The 16,691-nt window shown below is 36.3% G+C and overlaps 1 protein-coding gene across 1 annotated transcript in view; it reads left to right on the top strand.

Annotated features, from left to right (window-relative positions):
• Nucleotides 1-8,193: 8,193 nt before the first annotated feature.
• The window catches only part of adarb1b (adenosine deaminase RNA specific B1b), a 178,034-nt gene continuing 169,536 nt past the window's right edge, over nucleotides 8,194-16,691 (top strand). The window contains exon 1 of the mRNA XM_058786456.1: nucleotides 8,194-8,350. The gene's annotated coding sequence lies outside the window, so the exon portion shown is untranslated. The remainder of the gene's footprint in view (nucleotides 8,351-16,691) is intronic.

The following is a 16,691-nucleotide window of genomic DNA, read 5'->3' as shown; positions in this document are numbered from 1 at the left end:
ACGAGAAGCATTAGTTCGAATCCTGTGTAACTACGGTTCGACAAAGCAGTTAAAATCTGCATGAAAGGAAGTTCAAATGGCACAGTTGCATCAGCTAATACGTTTTTATATCAGTTTTGCATTTGTTAACACTATCGGGTAGGTTTAGGGCTGGATTTGGTGTAGGGCATATTTCCAACATGATAGAGCATTAACCTTTAGCGACAGTCCCCGCATATTTGAATTCTGAACCACCACAATACGTATCTGAAGCAACGAATTAAAAAAACAGAGGTACGTATTTTTATGAGACCAGGATGACATTTTAACAAAACACTGTTGGTGCTGTTTTTGGTTGCCACTTGATGTCTTTGGTCTTGAAGCAAAGTAAAACTAGAAGCATCACTTGAGTATCCACAGAGCAGTAGTCATTCTAATAGCATTTACAAACCATCAAATGTGTGATTGTGGCATCTTGCAGTGGCATTACCCACCGGCCTCCGCAAGGCTACCCTTGAGAGGACTCACCGCACTTGTTAAATTCCATCTCTCGGCTTTTCCTGGTCTTTCCCACCTCCCTCCCTAGTCATTGCCTCTGTAGTCTCGTTAATCCATTATGAATTAATTATCCATGCTGCTGGGCCCAGCGTTCTTTAATCTTTCTCTTTCATCCAATTGCAGTGCCTGACAGCCTCACATCCTAAGTGGAGTCGTCTCATGCTTTCATCGGTAAACACAATGTTTGAGCACTAGAGCAGAGAGGGGAAACCTGACCCTTAAACAAAGATACATACTAGTGCCACTATATTCTCATAAAGATTTTGCGGTGTTAAACTTCTGCAGTGTGAAACAATATGCTGAATTATATTCACATGTACTAGCAACCACTTAGAGCTTAGCAAAAACATAGCTACACCCTGGCAACCATCTACAACAGCCAAGCATCATGGCAGTGAGTTTTACAGTAGTAAACACCACTCAAAAAACTATTTAAAGGCATAGTGCACCCTAAAATTTTTAATTACCCCATGATTTACTCACCCTCAAGCCATTCTAGGTGTATATGACTTTCTTCTTTCAGACAAATACAGTCTGAGTTATATAAAAAAATGTCCTGGCTCTTCCAAGCTTTAAAATTGCAGTGAATGGTGGTCAAGACTTTGAAGCCCAAAAAAGTGCATCCATCCATCATAAAAAGTACTCCACATAACTCTGGGAGGCCTTCTGAAGCACGGTGAAGTGTTTGTGTCAGAAAAATATCCATATTTAAAACTTTATGAACTGTAATCTTGGCCGCAGGAACTAGGGTGCAGAGGGCAGGGCCTGAGATTTTCCTTGTGTCCCTCGATCATCCCCAATATACTTGATTTTTGTGATTAATTAAATATTAAACTGACCAGAATATGCGGCTGTATTTTTCTTGCGAGCCTCGCAGCTTGCGTCCCGCATCCCTACATCTCCCTCTCACTGACAGAATTTCATATGAAATGTTCACGCAATTAATTTTTGATTCCGAAGCTTCCTCGCTTCTCAAGACGGCCACCGACAATCACATAAGCACTGCTCTTTAATTGCGCTCTAGTCTCTGGTCAACCGCGCTCAAACCTTTGTAGCCTAATGTAATCTATTAACCACACAAATCATAACGTTTTAGGCAAGTAGCCTACCATATTATGTCATCAAATATTTGAATAAGACTGAATTTGTATTTAACCTGATCACATGTTTAATAAAAAGACAATTTAAGTTTAATTATAAGCCGCATGTCCGCGATTATTCAAACAACGAACAAATTATACAGCGAGCCAAGAACATTTACATGAACAAATTCAGTCTAGCATGAGTCTTTTTTTAGAGCACTCTAAAAAAGCTCCAGTTAGGCTATAAGTGAAGCTGTCTGCAGTGTATGATGAATTAATCTCTTATTTACATCGCATGTACATTTGCACTTTGTTGTTTCCGATGAGAGAATTTGCCAAATTGCACTGACCAAAACTTTGGCATACCAACGATGTTAATATTTAGTAAAATCCCCTTAAATAATAGAAATATTAAAGAAATTATTAAAGAAATTATTGAATTAAAATCACAAAAGCACAAATATATTGGTTTGCATATAACTCTGTCTTCATTCATTTGTATGTTAATCTATAAGAGTTTGGGCTGTTTAATATTAGGATTTTGTCTAAAATCCCCCACCGTGGCCCCGCACTGCAACATCAAGCCTTGCCCCCCAGCAACCCCCAGATAAAATATGTTCCCGCGGCTATGACTATAAGTACAAAACGAGGATTTGTAAAGAAAAATGTTGGAGGGTTTCGATATAAGCCAAGAGGAGACTGGTTTTCCTTTGCTGTAAACAAAACTTGGTTCTCGAGAGACCATATTCTCACCGGAGCTTACTCTAGTCTTACTATGTCCTACGTCATCCGGTGGAACACCACTCTCTCGTGAACAAGTGTACACTGTAAAACCTGACAAGTTAAGAATACTCAAAGCATTTGAGGAAACTTATTGCCGCAAAATATTTGAGTAAACAAACTCAATTTTTTTAAGTTAGTAGAGCTTAACATTTTTATGACAAATGAGGCGGGGCTTAGAGCCATGGGAGCCAAGTCAAGCCTCTCTTCCATGATCCCCCCCCCACTCTTCACAATAATATTTACAAACAACTTGCTTCCATAAAAAGCTCATTCATTCTGATCTTTATAATTAAGTGCTAGTTAACAAAATCACACTAGCACATGCTAATGTATTTATCAAAAACACTCATCACACTATTGCATGTAACTAGTCATACAACATGCAGTATAGTCTTTAAGTTTTGCTGTCCATCCTCAACCTAACCACTGGCTCTACTCTTCACCATAATGGTAACACTACAAAACCAACATAACTGAAACCTATGTAAATCCTAACATAACACAACATTTAAGTACTAATTTATGTCTTCCTATGTTAATCTTGTGCAAAACACAGAAAATAACACTTAATTTCAACATTTATTTTCCTCGTTGTCTGATGCAAAGCATGCTGGGAACTAGAAAACTCAATCATTTTAAGTTCAGCTTACTACAAGGACATTTTGATTTTACAGAACTTATTTCAATTAAGTCCAATGAACTTTCATTATTATTTGAGTGAAATTAACTCATTTCATTTAATTCATTTCACAATTCGGTTTTACAGTGTACGACAGTTAGTGGAAGCTAAAGATTTTGGTATATAAATTCTTAAATATGGATATTTTTCTGAAAAGATACATTGTTTTGCTTCAGAAGGACATTATTAACCCCCAGAGCAGTGGTTCTCACCCCGTGGCCCTTCACGAATCCAAATGCGGCCCACCATGCTGAACACAATTAAAAAATAACTTCCAGTTTTACAATTCATTTTAGTTTTTACATTAATTTAAAAATGTACTAAACAAATATAAGCTATAATGTTTTTGTTACGTAAAATAATTTTTCATATATTATTTTCAGACATGAGCAGACTTATGTACTCACGCTACGTACTAATTAATGTTACTCATTTAACGAACACTGACAAGCACGCACTTTGGCAGAATTTAATTCAAATAGTCATCAGCAAACATTAGTTCATTAAAATTAAGCATCAGAATGGACAAATTTGTTATGAAGGGAGAAAAAACTAAATGTGGCAAATGTCAGCGAAGGAACCCATACAAACAAGAATAGTCGCAGCATCAGCAGTGAAGGAGAGTGCTAGACTTTCGGCATCAACTTTCGGTTTGCCCCGCCACTCACTTGAAGATGTTCAGGAAAAAGGAAACACCCACACTACTCAGCAATCCTTAATTGCAGAAATGTGGCAAAACTTCTCTGGAGAGAACCTCAGATTATTAAATTCGAAAGTGCTTTCCATATTTGGATCAACATAGGCTACATCAAGTCACGCTTCCGTGCGCGTCTTACAGACTGCAACTTACAATCGCAACTTCATTGTGCTCTGTTACTCCTTCCGAGCCAAATTTCACAAAATTGGTCAGCTCCCGACAGCATCAGATGTTTTATTAATGGTGAGTATAATTATTTATTTATTTCAATATATGTAATCATTTAGATATCATAATATTTAGGCTATAATATTCTAAATCTGGTTGGTTTATATTGGTGACGTAATGTAATATGTAAATAATATGCGGCCCGCGAGACTTAGACTTGGACCATAGTGCGGCCCAGCGGGAAAAAATAAGGTTGACAACCATTTCCCCAAAACCATGTGGAGTACTTTTTATGATGGTTGGATGTACTTTTTTGGGCTTCAGAATCACGACCCCTATTCACTGCCATAAGCTTGGAAGACCCAACAATATCCCTTTCCCGACGTCCTTTCAGAACAGCATATCTGCGCTTTATTCTTTTAATATAACACTGATTGTGTTTGTTTGAAAGAAGAAAGTCATATACACATAATTTTGGGTGAACTATCCCTTTAAGTATTTTCTTGGAAAAGAGATATACTGTACATCTTTTTCTGACATCTGGCCTTATTCTTTAAACATGCAAAATGAATTTCTGCTTAGATCGTTCATAAATCCATTTTTATGCAATTTCTTGCATTGATTTAAATACAACAATTTCTTTACGAAAGATTTTGTGAACGATTTACACAGATTTATTCTGCTCTTGTTTCATGAATAAGGCCCATTGATCTTATAATCCAATCATCGAAGACAAAGACAAAAGAGGGAAAATAGTTATTTCTGACTTCAGTCTAATACAGAGACCTGCCATAATACAGTAGATGAGTAAAGCTTTCGAGTTCAGACAGGTCAGGATGTGTTTTTCTTGCTGACCCCATTCCTGTCTCTGCTCTCTATCAATGATGCAGAAGGCTAGCAATCTCCAGAGATGCTCGGAATGTTCATATGTCCACACTCACCTTCTTCATCCTTCCTGCAAAGCTCACAGAGATGTATATTTAGCAGCTGAGTGCAATACCATGACATGATGGTGTTGTTGGTACTGAGAGAAAGTGCTTTTCATGAAGTTTATTGGCAGGGGAAACCCAGACACAAATCAGAGGTTGCTCTGTCATAGTTCATACTGTTCTCGGTTATGTTTTATCAACATGTTCTATATCTATCTATCTATCTATCTATCTATCTATCTATCTATCTATCTATCTATCTATCTATCTATCTATCTATCTATCTATCTATCTATCTATCTTCTGAAAGTGATAGCCCTTGGCCAGCTTTTCTGTTGGATGATTCGAAGGACACAATGTTAGCATGATATAAGCAGATATAAGCATGCAGTTAGTGCTCTCAAGCAGCTTAACATCTCAGACCTGAAGATTTCAGATCTTTGCAGTTGTACTATACCTGCTTTTCATGGGTGTTTAGGATGTCTGCTCTCAGTAGACTCTGACGCAGACAGAGAGAGAAGGGTCAGATCACAGGGCAGCTTTAGACGTCCCCTGGAACAGACAGGGGTAAAGAGCCTCCATAGGAGAAATAACAACAGGGACTGATGTGCGCTGAAGGCTAGATTTGAAATTCCTTACATGATCTGTCTGACTGCAAAGGTCCTGTGTGATGTGAAACAATCACAGTTGATCAGAAAAGACTTGATATTTAATATACAGTTTATATACTCTATATGTGACACAAGTTGTATCAAGCTTAATGAAGGTTTGTATGTTCACTGCTGTGAATGAATGACATGGGTTAGTTGATGAGGATTTTGAGCACAGGTCTCTATCATTTCAGAAACTGTAGCTGTTGGTGGTCCAATTGTTCTTGCTTTTCACAAAATCAGTGACCTTAAAGTCTTCCTGTCAAAACTCTCACTGATGCAATCTTTTGCAATATTTTAAATTCCTTCCGATGTCTTTTTGTTTGTCGGACAGAGTATGGAAATTTATTCACCCAGGCTTTGATAAGGTGAGTCGAGGGGTGGACAGGGTTGTCTTTTATTTACTGATAGGGCAAATCAAATACATTTGCAAAATTAGTTACATATTGTGCATTTAATAAAAGCTGTGCTTCAACTGTACAATTTCTTAAAGGGAACAGGTATAGTATAGAGTAGTCATTATTTAGCCTATACTGACTGATAATTCCAAAACTATATGACTTTCTCGTTTACATTAAAAACCAAAAGTGGAATGAAAGTGAATGACAACTGAGCCTGTCAAGCTCTAAATGACAGAAAGCACCATAAATTATGGCACCAATAATGTCTGCTTATCATACAGTGCTATCATATGATTTTGAAGACTTGAAATATAGCACCCAAGTTAACTGGAGCAGCTGTATGATACTTTTATAGTGCTTTTTTAAAGCTTGAATGTTTCATTCCTCATTCTTCCATTGAATGAAAGAAGCGCTGGCTCAAATTGTAGGACAAGGAACAGAGCAGAAGCATATCGTGTCATCCACAAAGCATCTGGAAGCACTGGACGAGTCAGAGAAAAACTGATAAACATTACCTACGTTCTGACATACTTCAAACCCCTAATTCTTGCCCTCAATATCTAATGATGGGGAAATCAATAAACAGTGCACTCGTAAAAAAACATTTGCTCTATTGATTTCTCCCCATTTGTTCTTCCAATTTGGTCAATGGACTACCTAGTTGCAGATCAGATGTTTCGTGCCTTACTTAATTTAGCAAATTAGCAAAGAGGAGGATAAACAAATACAGATGTAAAGCACAGTCAGTGTTGATTAAAAGTAACATTTTTCATTTCACTTTGTTGTTGTTGTTGGTGTGTGCAGTTTCCCTCAGCTCTGTGCAAACTATAAACAGGGTTCCCATACACCCACAGAAAACCTGGAAATATCAGGAAATGTATGTAAATGGAACTTGAAAAGTCATAAAATCTTAAAAAGTTGTGGGAAAGTAATGATTTTAAATATTTAAATACTTATTTGGCTAGATATTGCTTTTTGCCAGTGCTAGAGTGTTTATGTATCACAACATTTTGGATTAATTGAACATGTTCAGAGATATTCACAAATGGTGCAAGCTTCTGCTGCTTTCATTTTCTCTCAAAAATCACTAAATGCTCCTAAACACAGTCAGATACTAACATAATATTTATTATAAATATTTAGGAATTTAGCATGAATGAGTTGATGAATTAAGAGTCTGTGTGATGTTGCGGGTGAAATATGGAAAGAGGAACGAAGACTTTTGCCTCATTTAATAAATATCTGACAGCACTGACAAAAGTAAAACAAATTTTTAAAAATGTTTTTAAACTTCTAAGTTCTGTCAGGACAGAGTAGTAGATTTTCTTTAAAACACATAGGCCTACTACTGTGTCTATTTTTCATTGCAGAAGTAAGCTATTTTCTTTGAACGTGTGAGAATAGAACTAAGAATAACAAAGTGCAGTACACACTAAAACTATTTGTGTGCAACAAACCAGTGTGTTAATGATTATAATAATTATGATAATAAAATAACAGTTTGCAATTAGGGTTGCAAAAAGTTGGAAAATTTCCAATAAATTTCGGAAACTTTCCAGAAATTTTGGAAACTTTCTGGGATTTTTTGGAATCTTCCTGGGATTTTTGGAAAGTTTCTGTAAATTTACTGGGAATTTTCCACCCCTTTGCAATCCTATTTGCAATATAAAGCAACATAATGGACTGTTTATGTAGAAGTAAAATAACTGGAAACAAATAACACCGGAAGCCACGTAAGTTACAAAGTTACAAGTTATTTAGGGCAGTGAGTGATAATTTCATGTCATAATTTTGCAAAAATAAAGACTAAATAAAGCTCATTTTTGTGTAAAGAACAATATTAGGATCGTGTCTGATTAATATCAAACTAAAAATGTTGTATTTTAAAATGAATGTCAAAGATATGGGATATGTTTTTGCATAATCAGAGCACTGGTCACAAAGTGTGGGAACCCAGTATAAAACTAACATCAATATTTTAGTAGACTGCAACCCTGTAATAGCTGCAGCCAAGCCAACTGATCATCATCACTCTGTCGTTTACAGATATAATTAATTAAAGACAACAAATTAGCATTTTTATCTTACAAATGTAATCATCCGTTGTGTTTACAGCCAATCTGTTTCGCTTTGGTGTCCTCCGCCAATCACAATCGCCGCTTGGGTTCAGCCTCCTGCCCCGACTGACGGATTGTGGGCGGTCCCTGCACCGCTTCAGCCAATCACAGCGTGTTTCTTTAACCACGTTGCGCGCTACCGACTGGCGACCCCGCGAGAGTATTCTAGGCCGCTAGTGTGATCAAACAGATCCACTCCGTTCCTGGGAACATCATCGAGATTAGAGCTGGGCTCTCAACTTTATTCCAATGGTGGACGGGGGTCCTTTGAATCTGTATTGAGGTGCCGATCGCCGCGTTCACACCCGTGAGTATTGGCGTTTCTCCACTCTTGTGTTATTTTTAGAAGCGGGATATTTTGCGCGTGTGTTTATGTAACGCAAACGGATTTTTTTTTTCTGTACGAAAGCTCCTGACGCAAGTTGTTCGTCTGGTTATTTGACAGGGGTAAAAGCAGAACTGTTCTATAGTAGATGTTAACCCGCCCCCGCTGTTGGTAGGTGCGTAATAACGCGCTTGTAGTGTGAAACTGTAATAATGAACGCGATGCATCGCTGCAGCTCTGATCGGAAGCGGGGCAAGCGAGCATGTCATAATGCAGTTCCACAGTCCACAATGGAAGCGCGCACGGTGGGTAGATGGATAGAGAAATAACCGCGCTTAACCAGGCTGTGCGGAATAACGCTGGTGAAATGGCTTGTTCGCGTCCGACGCGATGTTTTCAGTCAAGTGCATTTAGACTGCAACTTCCAAATATTTCTGTCGTGAAAAGTGTTCGTGTGAAGCGCTGTGGCAGAAATCATCCATTCATTCACATGTCTAAATTTGGTCTTCCACCGTATGCATGTCATTTGAATTACAAAGATAATTCTGTCATCATCTATCCAAGTGATTGTTTGACTTTATTTCCCTTTGCATCAAATGAGTTGTCAAAACGTCAAAGCTTCCCTGTGCATTCATTATAGATGTAAAGGCTACTACAACAAAGTAACACTAATATATCATGTTGTTTGGCTGTTGTTATTAACAGTCTCGTTCTTTTCAATCCATTAGTCATCAAAACGTCAAAGCGACTCTGTGCCATTTATTGAAGATGCAAGGTGACAGCTGTCAAAAATGCGTATATTTTAATTGTATATCTTTTTTTAGTTCAAAAGCCTATTTCCCTTACACAGCTATCTTTGAGTACTCTGAAAAGCACTCTATAAAATATTACTAAAAAGTAAGCAGTGTTATTTTAATATTAAATATTATATTACGCCAACATTATAATAGGCCCTACTGTATTTCTTTTATTCGGTCATTGTATTTATTTACTATATTTATAAACACATGTTTTATTCCCACCCAGATGCTTCAGAGTTCCATTAAGTAGATTTATTCTAAATGATAACAAAAATAACATATTTTGTGTAGCTTATTGCCACATTGTGTTGTTTGGCTGTTTTTATTAATAGTCAACTTTTAGACGATTAGTCATGAAATTCTTGGTGAATGCCACAAGTTTATATCAATGGTGACTGCAGGTGCAGCTTTAGCTTATGGAAACCAGATATTCGTGTGCGTTAAGTTATTTTGATTCATTTCAATTTGTATGTGACCACAACTTATGATATCTGAGTGGGTGATTCATTGACTTTTTAATTACCAGTTCGATGCATTCAGACTGACAGTGCATCTGTTATCATAGACGTGCATTGTTCTATTTCACAGCATGATCAGCCAATCACGTGGATGCTTAGCCATCTCTTCTGTGACATTTTGCCTGTTTTTTGCACTTGACCACCCTTGAGTGTTTGTTGTATTTTTTCCTACTTTGGTCATGTCATTTCACTAAGGGCACCAAGTGAGTCACCAAAGACATCAGTCATGTTTTAATGCTCATATATCTCATATTTATCAGTAGTAGAGCTTGTAAAGTTCAGGGATTGCAGGAGCCGTTTGTAGCTTAAATCGGTTGCACGATATGCTCTTAAGGCAGAACACATTATTCGGTCATAAGCTCTCCGTAAAGTAATGCATAGTTGCGGAATATTATGTTTACCTTCAATTATCCAATAGCAGCCTTCACATTCATGAGTAGAAGCTGTGTTCTGAAACGCAGTGAATTTCAGTTTACCCTTGATTCTAACTTCTTTTGCCTTGTGTAACTAAAGTGAAATACAAATATTGATACAAAAGCAAAAATTGAAATAAAATACTACAAAATCATGAATAACATTCAGAAACTGTTTTGGACATTTTAATAAGAATCAATAAATACATTCTCGTGAAAACATAAGAAATGCCATTTATTTACTATGATTGATTTTATTTGACATGCACAACGTGGAGCGATGCACACAGAGGCACTGTGTTTAGGTCCGATATGTGTTGAGGCGCTGGTAGTAGAGTAATGTTTTCTCTCTTAAAATGTAAACCAGTGTAAATGTCAACATTATCATATACAGTATATCTGAAGGATTGAAGTCTGTCAAGTAAAACAAGAACCTATTGATACCATTCAGTCAATCTGCTATTTTATTCCAACCGATAGGCCTCCTCCTGGATTCCATCAATAGTTTATCTGCAGAGTTGTGTTTCAACAAAGTTTAATGGTGGAAAGCAAACTTATTTAGTAGTACATAAGTTATAACATTGTCAATTGTAACTTACACACATTGGGTGTAACTGGCCCCAGAAGTTTTGGTTAATTTCCTCTGCTTGTGTCTGTGATGCTCTTGAGGTGTTGGTGAGTTAATGTAGTATGTTTTCACATTGTATGCACAATGGAACCTTCTTACGTTTACTCTTTTAGGCCTCGAAATTTAAAACTTGATGCCAGTTGAATGAGTTTCTTTCTTCTGTTGAACATAATAAAATATAATTTGAAGTGTGTTGGTAGCCAAAGAGTTGACGGTAGCCATTGACTTCAATAGTATGAAATAAATTACTATGGAAGTCAATGGCTACCATCAGCTCTTTGGTTTCCAAAATTCTTTGTGTTCAACCGAAGAAAGAAACTCATACAGGTTTAGAACAACATGAGGGTGAATAAATGTCAGAATTGTTATTTTTGGGTGAACTATCACTTTAACGCAAGTCCAACGTGGTGTCGTATAAAATTGTTTGAATCTTGTGGAGAATGAGCAGCCATCAAAGCAGCTTAACCATCCATCCTCTGAGTAATCGTGAGATGACCTGATGATGGTCTGCTGTCCTCTGTGGAGCATAAGTGCATGATTCACTCGGAGATAGCCAATCTCATACTGCTTACATCTCCTTAGTCAGATATACCCTGAAGACTCAAAGCTCCTAATAATGACTCAGCTGCACTAATTAGACGTGGAAGGACATTATGAACAGTAGGGGTGTGCCATATCATACCGTCCACGATAATACCGGTATAAAGTTTTAATTGATAAAAAAAAGTGTCATATCACGATATCAAAGATATAGCGATGCAATGGCGTATTTACTAGGGATGCACTGAAATAAGCAAAAAGACAGAATAAATTGTACCGAATAATGACGTGACGCGATCAAATAGAGGCACGCACTAATGCAGCAAACATGTCAGCAGTGTGGAAGCATTTAACACTGTCTGAAAAAAACGCAAAAATCATTACAAGCATCGACAGCGAGAGACTGTTTAGTACTGCATCTAGTCATGTGTCCGATGAGAAGAGGAAGGGGTGGTTGTTGCTGGTTTCTGTATGATGATTAAAATTGCAAAATTGCCTTAAACAATTAAATACACTACAGAACGTTATGTTTTCTGATACACGCATGAATTGCATGTGTTCAAACAGCGCTGCACGAGCTCGCGCCGCTGTCTCGTTAGCCAGGGTTCAAAGTCCAAACCGCGAGGGAAATCTGCGCTGAAACTGTGTTACTTGTCAGTTGCTCAGTAACATTTTTATAAGGCATGTGACAATGTGATATGTGCATCTTCCCAAATTAGTAATGAGAATAATTATAAATCTGCTGCTGTCAACAAAAAGAAGCACTGAGGACTTCCTGCGGGTTTCCGTCAAAATAAAAGCTCTATCAACATTCATAAATGTTAGTATTGTAATATTACTGTTGTTCTGTTAAATCAAATTAAAAAGTAAGACATTAATAATGATAATACTAGCAATAGTTACTTTCCCTGGTAATTGGTTAGGCTACTTTTATAATGATTTAACACAGTTACTATTTGTGCGAAGTAACTAGTAACTGTAACTAATTACTTTTTTAAAGTAACTTGCCCAAGACTGGTCACTACTATTGCACTATAATGCTGCTTCTGCCACCTTATGACAATAGATTTACACTTCGAATTAGGTAGTCTGCCATCAATGACAGTAGCTCATTGGAAAAGGATGGAAAATGCCCTTCAATCATGTTTGCACTAATAAAACGTTGTTCCATATTTTTTTGCATATCGTCATAAATATCATTATCGCAAATATTCTTGAAATATCGTGATATAATTTTGAGGCTATATCGCCCACCCCTAATGAACAGATTATGTGGAAATGAAGTTTGGGAGCACTGGTATTTGACTAGCTGTTCTTATTTGGATGTTAAACTGAATTCAGCACATGTTGTTTGAGGATTTATACATTCTAACTTTTACTCAGCTGCTTATGTTTGGCCTGTCGGCCACCCTGGTTGTTTAAGAAGTGTGTAATCCGTCACATGGCATCACTGCATCCTTGTTAGCAGCTTGTTTTAGGGTCATGGCATTGTCTACATGAGCAGTGCATCAGTTAATACGTTTTCGACCAGCTCATTTACTGTGACGTGGAGAGATTCCTGTGCCGCGATCTGTATTGGTCAGACCGAGACGAGTTTGGCCACAGGGCACACAAAAAGTGCCATTGAGTATTGGGTGTCTCATTTGATGTCAAATTCAGAGTTGAAGGTTAGGCTTAGCTGCGTGTTTGTTCTTCTCTGTGGCACTTTGTAGCGGCAGACATGTCAGATTGAATTCCATCTCGAGTCAATTGACTTCAATTTGTTCATTGGGCTAAATAAATATGCAGGAAGTGACACGGGTGCTGTAGTTTGATTATTTGAACCACGATAAAATGATCTGTAGTGAAACCTTTTATGTGCAAGTAGGGCTGGGATATATACAGTCATGGCCAAAAATATCGGCACCCTTGGTAAATATGATCAAAGAAAGCTGTGAAAATTAATCTGCATTGGTAATCCTTTTGATCTTTTTATTTTTAAAAATTCACAAAAATCTAACCTTTCGTTGGATAATAAGAATTTAAAATGGGGGGAAATATCATTATGAAATAAATGTTTTTCTCTAATACATATTGGCCACAATTAACGGCACCCTTTTATTCAATACTTTTTGAAACCTCCATTTGCCAGTTTAACAGCTCTAAATTTTCTCCTATAATGCCTGATGAAACACCTGACAAGAGATCAGAGACCATTCCTTCATCCAGAATCACTCCAGACCCTTTAGGTTCCCAGCTCCATGACGGTGCTTCTTCTCTTCAGTTCACTCATCTTCTACAGGGTTCAGGTCAGAGGACTGGAATGGCCAGCAGAAGCTTGGTTTTGTGCGCAGTGACCCATTCTTGTGATGATTTTGAGGTTTGTGTTTGGATTATTGTACGGTTGGAAGATCCAAACATGGCCCATTATATGATATCTAACAGAGTCAGTCACTTATTGATTTTTTTATCTGTTGGTATTTGATAGAATCCATGATGCCATGTGTCTAAACAAGATGTCCAGGACCTTCAGCAGAAATATAGACCCACAACATCAAAAATACAGCCGTATATTTCATTGTACACATGGGGTACTTTTTATCCCCGTGTTCACCAAACCCATCTTGAGTGTTTGCTGATAAAAGGCTCATTTTCTAGTTTCATCTGACCATAGAAGCCAGTCCCATTTGAAGTTTCAGTCGTGTCTGATAACTGAATATGCTGGAGTTTGTTTTTGGATGAGCCTCCCAAACAACATGTGGTGATGTAGGTGCTGTTTGACACTTTTTCTTTTCAAGGTTTTCTGACCCCGAGACTATTTTCTGCAATTTTCCGGCTGTGGTCCTTGGAGAGTCTTTAGCTACTCAAACTCTCCTTCTCACCGTGCATTAGGACGATACAGGCACACGTCGTCTTCCAGGCAGTTTCGTAACATTTTCTGTTGATTGGAAATTCTTAATTATTGCTCTGATGGTGGAAATGGGAATTTTCACTGCTCTAGCTCTTTTCTTAAAGCCACTTCACTATTTTGTGAAGCTCAATTATCTTTTGCTGCACATCAGAAATATATTATTTGGTTTTTCTCATTGTGATGGATGAATAAGGGAATTTAGGCTTTGTTTTCCCTCTTATGTTTCTGTGAAACAGGAAGCCATGGCTGGATAATTTCATGTTTAATCACCCTGGAGTGCTCAAAATTGTGAATATGAATGGGAATATACTTCAGAGATATTTTACTCATAAGAATTTCTAGGGGTGCCAATAATTGTGTCCAATGTGTATTTAAAAATAAACATTTATTTCATAATGATATTTCCCCCCCATTTTAAATTCTTATTATCCAATGAAAGGTTAGATTTTATTTAAAAAAAAAATAAAAGATCAAAAGGATCAACAATACAGATTAATTTTCACAGCCTTCTTTAATAATATTTACCAAGGGTGCCGATATTTTTGCCCGTGTGTGTGGTATGTATGTATTGGGTCTTTACTTATCTTTTTGTTCTTTTTTTTTTTTTTTTGTAATTTCGCAATTTTAAACCAGTGATTCAGTCAAACATCTTTTTTTTTTTTTTTTGAGTAAATTGAAAATGTTTAATGGCAGAACTAAAAAAAAAAGTATCTTAAATCTAGTAGAACATTTTAATTAGATTTTTAAAACAATATTTAAATTTTATCATGCACATATAATACATTTTATTATTAAAATTATTTATGTATTTATATATCATTTTTAATGTTCTTTTGTGATATTTTATGAATTCTGTTATTTTATTTGTTTTATTTTGAATAATGTATTCATATTTTCATACATGCAAAATGAAATGTGGAAAATTCTTGATCAAAGTTCTTTGAAATTACAGTTTGAAACAGTTCATGGAAATTAAGCGAACTTACCAATTTTAATGTTAAATTTGATTTATTGAATTGAATTTTACTACATTTTAAGTTCTCTTAATTGTATAGATAAGGAAGCAACAAAGAATTGCAAAACTAGTCTTTAGGAAACAAGGTTGACTAAAAAGCACATTTAAGTCACTGTGATATTCATGATGTTGCTTATTCATCACAAATATTTTTAAGTTTATTTATTTATTTATTTTTATTTGTTTTTTTGCCCAGCCCTGTGTGCAAGTAGCCTATATTCTGGACTGTTCCTGTTGTATGTCTTTGACAGTTGGTCAGAACTACCAGCACTGATTACTAGTTAGTCCAGAGGGAAGACTGAATAATGAGCATCAGCGGCAGTAAATACAGTAAGTTATTGTATGGTGTGATGCACATAAATAATGAACACAAAGGAGCTTTGTGTGTGTCAGTATGAAAGCTGCAGCTCTATTCATGTCCTTACTCTACCCCAGTCTTGAGCCATGTGCTCATAATATCTGCATAATTAATACTCCAAATAAATAAGGATATTTCAAGTGGTGAATATGGAGGAGGAAAACAAACCACAGTGGAATTTAGCTGAAATCTGAAGAAAGGGCTACACTGAGTTGAGCCCGTATTTCTGATATATTGTTAACATATCCTCAAGCGAAACTGCATCTGGACGTGTTCAATTTCTGAAATGTATTTCGAAATATACTGCTAAAGATATTTTTTGTGGTTCTGTTTGTTGTGATTTCCATGTTGAGATGTGCTGCTAGGTACCACAATACAAGGAGTTGATTTGTTGACATGGATGTGCAGAAGTGCACACTGGAGAGAGAGATAAAAAAAACTGGTGTAGGATTTAAAAAAAAAAAAAAACGTAGAAATTGCTATTAAGATATTGCAAATAATTAAACATTACATTTTAAAGTAAGAAGACTGATACAGAATTTTCTTGTAAAACGCACACCAATAATATTTTGTTGTTTACGGTTTAGAAATTTTTTTTTTACAGTTTATTATGACTGATAATTGATCATGATAATACAACAGCATGTTTCCCCCTCAATTTCACATTTTAAACCTAAATTCAGTAACACGCACACACACACACACACACACACACAGCCTTTATTTATTTATTTGTTTATGTGATATGGTTTTATGAATTTGATTTTGGTGAAAGGTCATCTCATCCACTACCAACTTAGCAATTAGTGTGAATTGAATAGTTTATCTAGGCTTTTGAAAAAAATATTTTCTTTCAGTTTTGATATTTTGAGAGGTTGTGCTTTAAATCTCCCACATCAGTCAACAGTCCAATGGCATTTTTTAAAACTAGTTTGACAAAAGGAGAAAGAGAACCAATTGGCCAATGATTTTTTAAAAAGGTTTGTAGTAGGTAGTATTTTCTATTACACTTAACTAACACTTTTAACAGTTTATCTTTTAATTTATAGACATTTAAATATCTGTTTTTGTACGTTTTAAAAGTCAATTATTGACTTTTTTTTTTTTATGAATAATTTGCTGATTTTTATTTTTGCAGTGGTACTGCTGTTCTCCATAATA

The sequence above is a fragment of the Onychostoma macrolepis genome, chromosome 09 (assembly GCF_012432095.1).
Source record: "Onychostoma macrolepis isolate SWU-2019 chromosome 09, ASM1243209v1, whole genome shotgun sequence".
Taxonomy (NCBI): Eukaryota; Metazoa; Chordata; class Actinopteri; order Cypriniformes; family Cyprinidae; genus Onychostoma; species Onychostoma macrolepis.
Note: the sequence above shows the minus strand (reverse complement) of the source record. Positions and strands in the feature narration are given on the sequence as shown.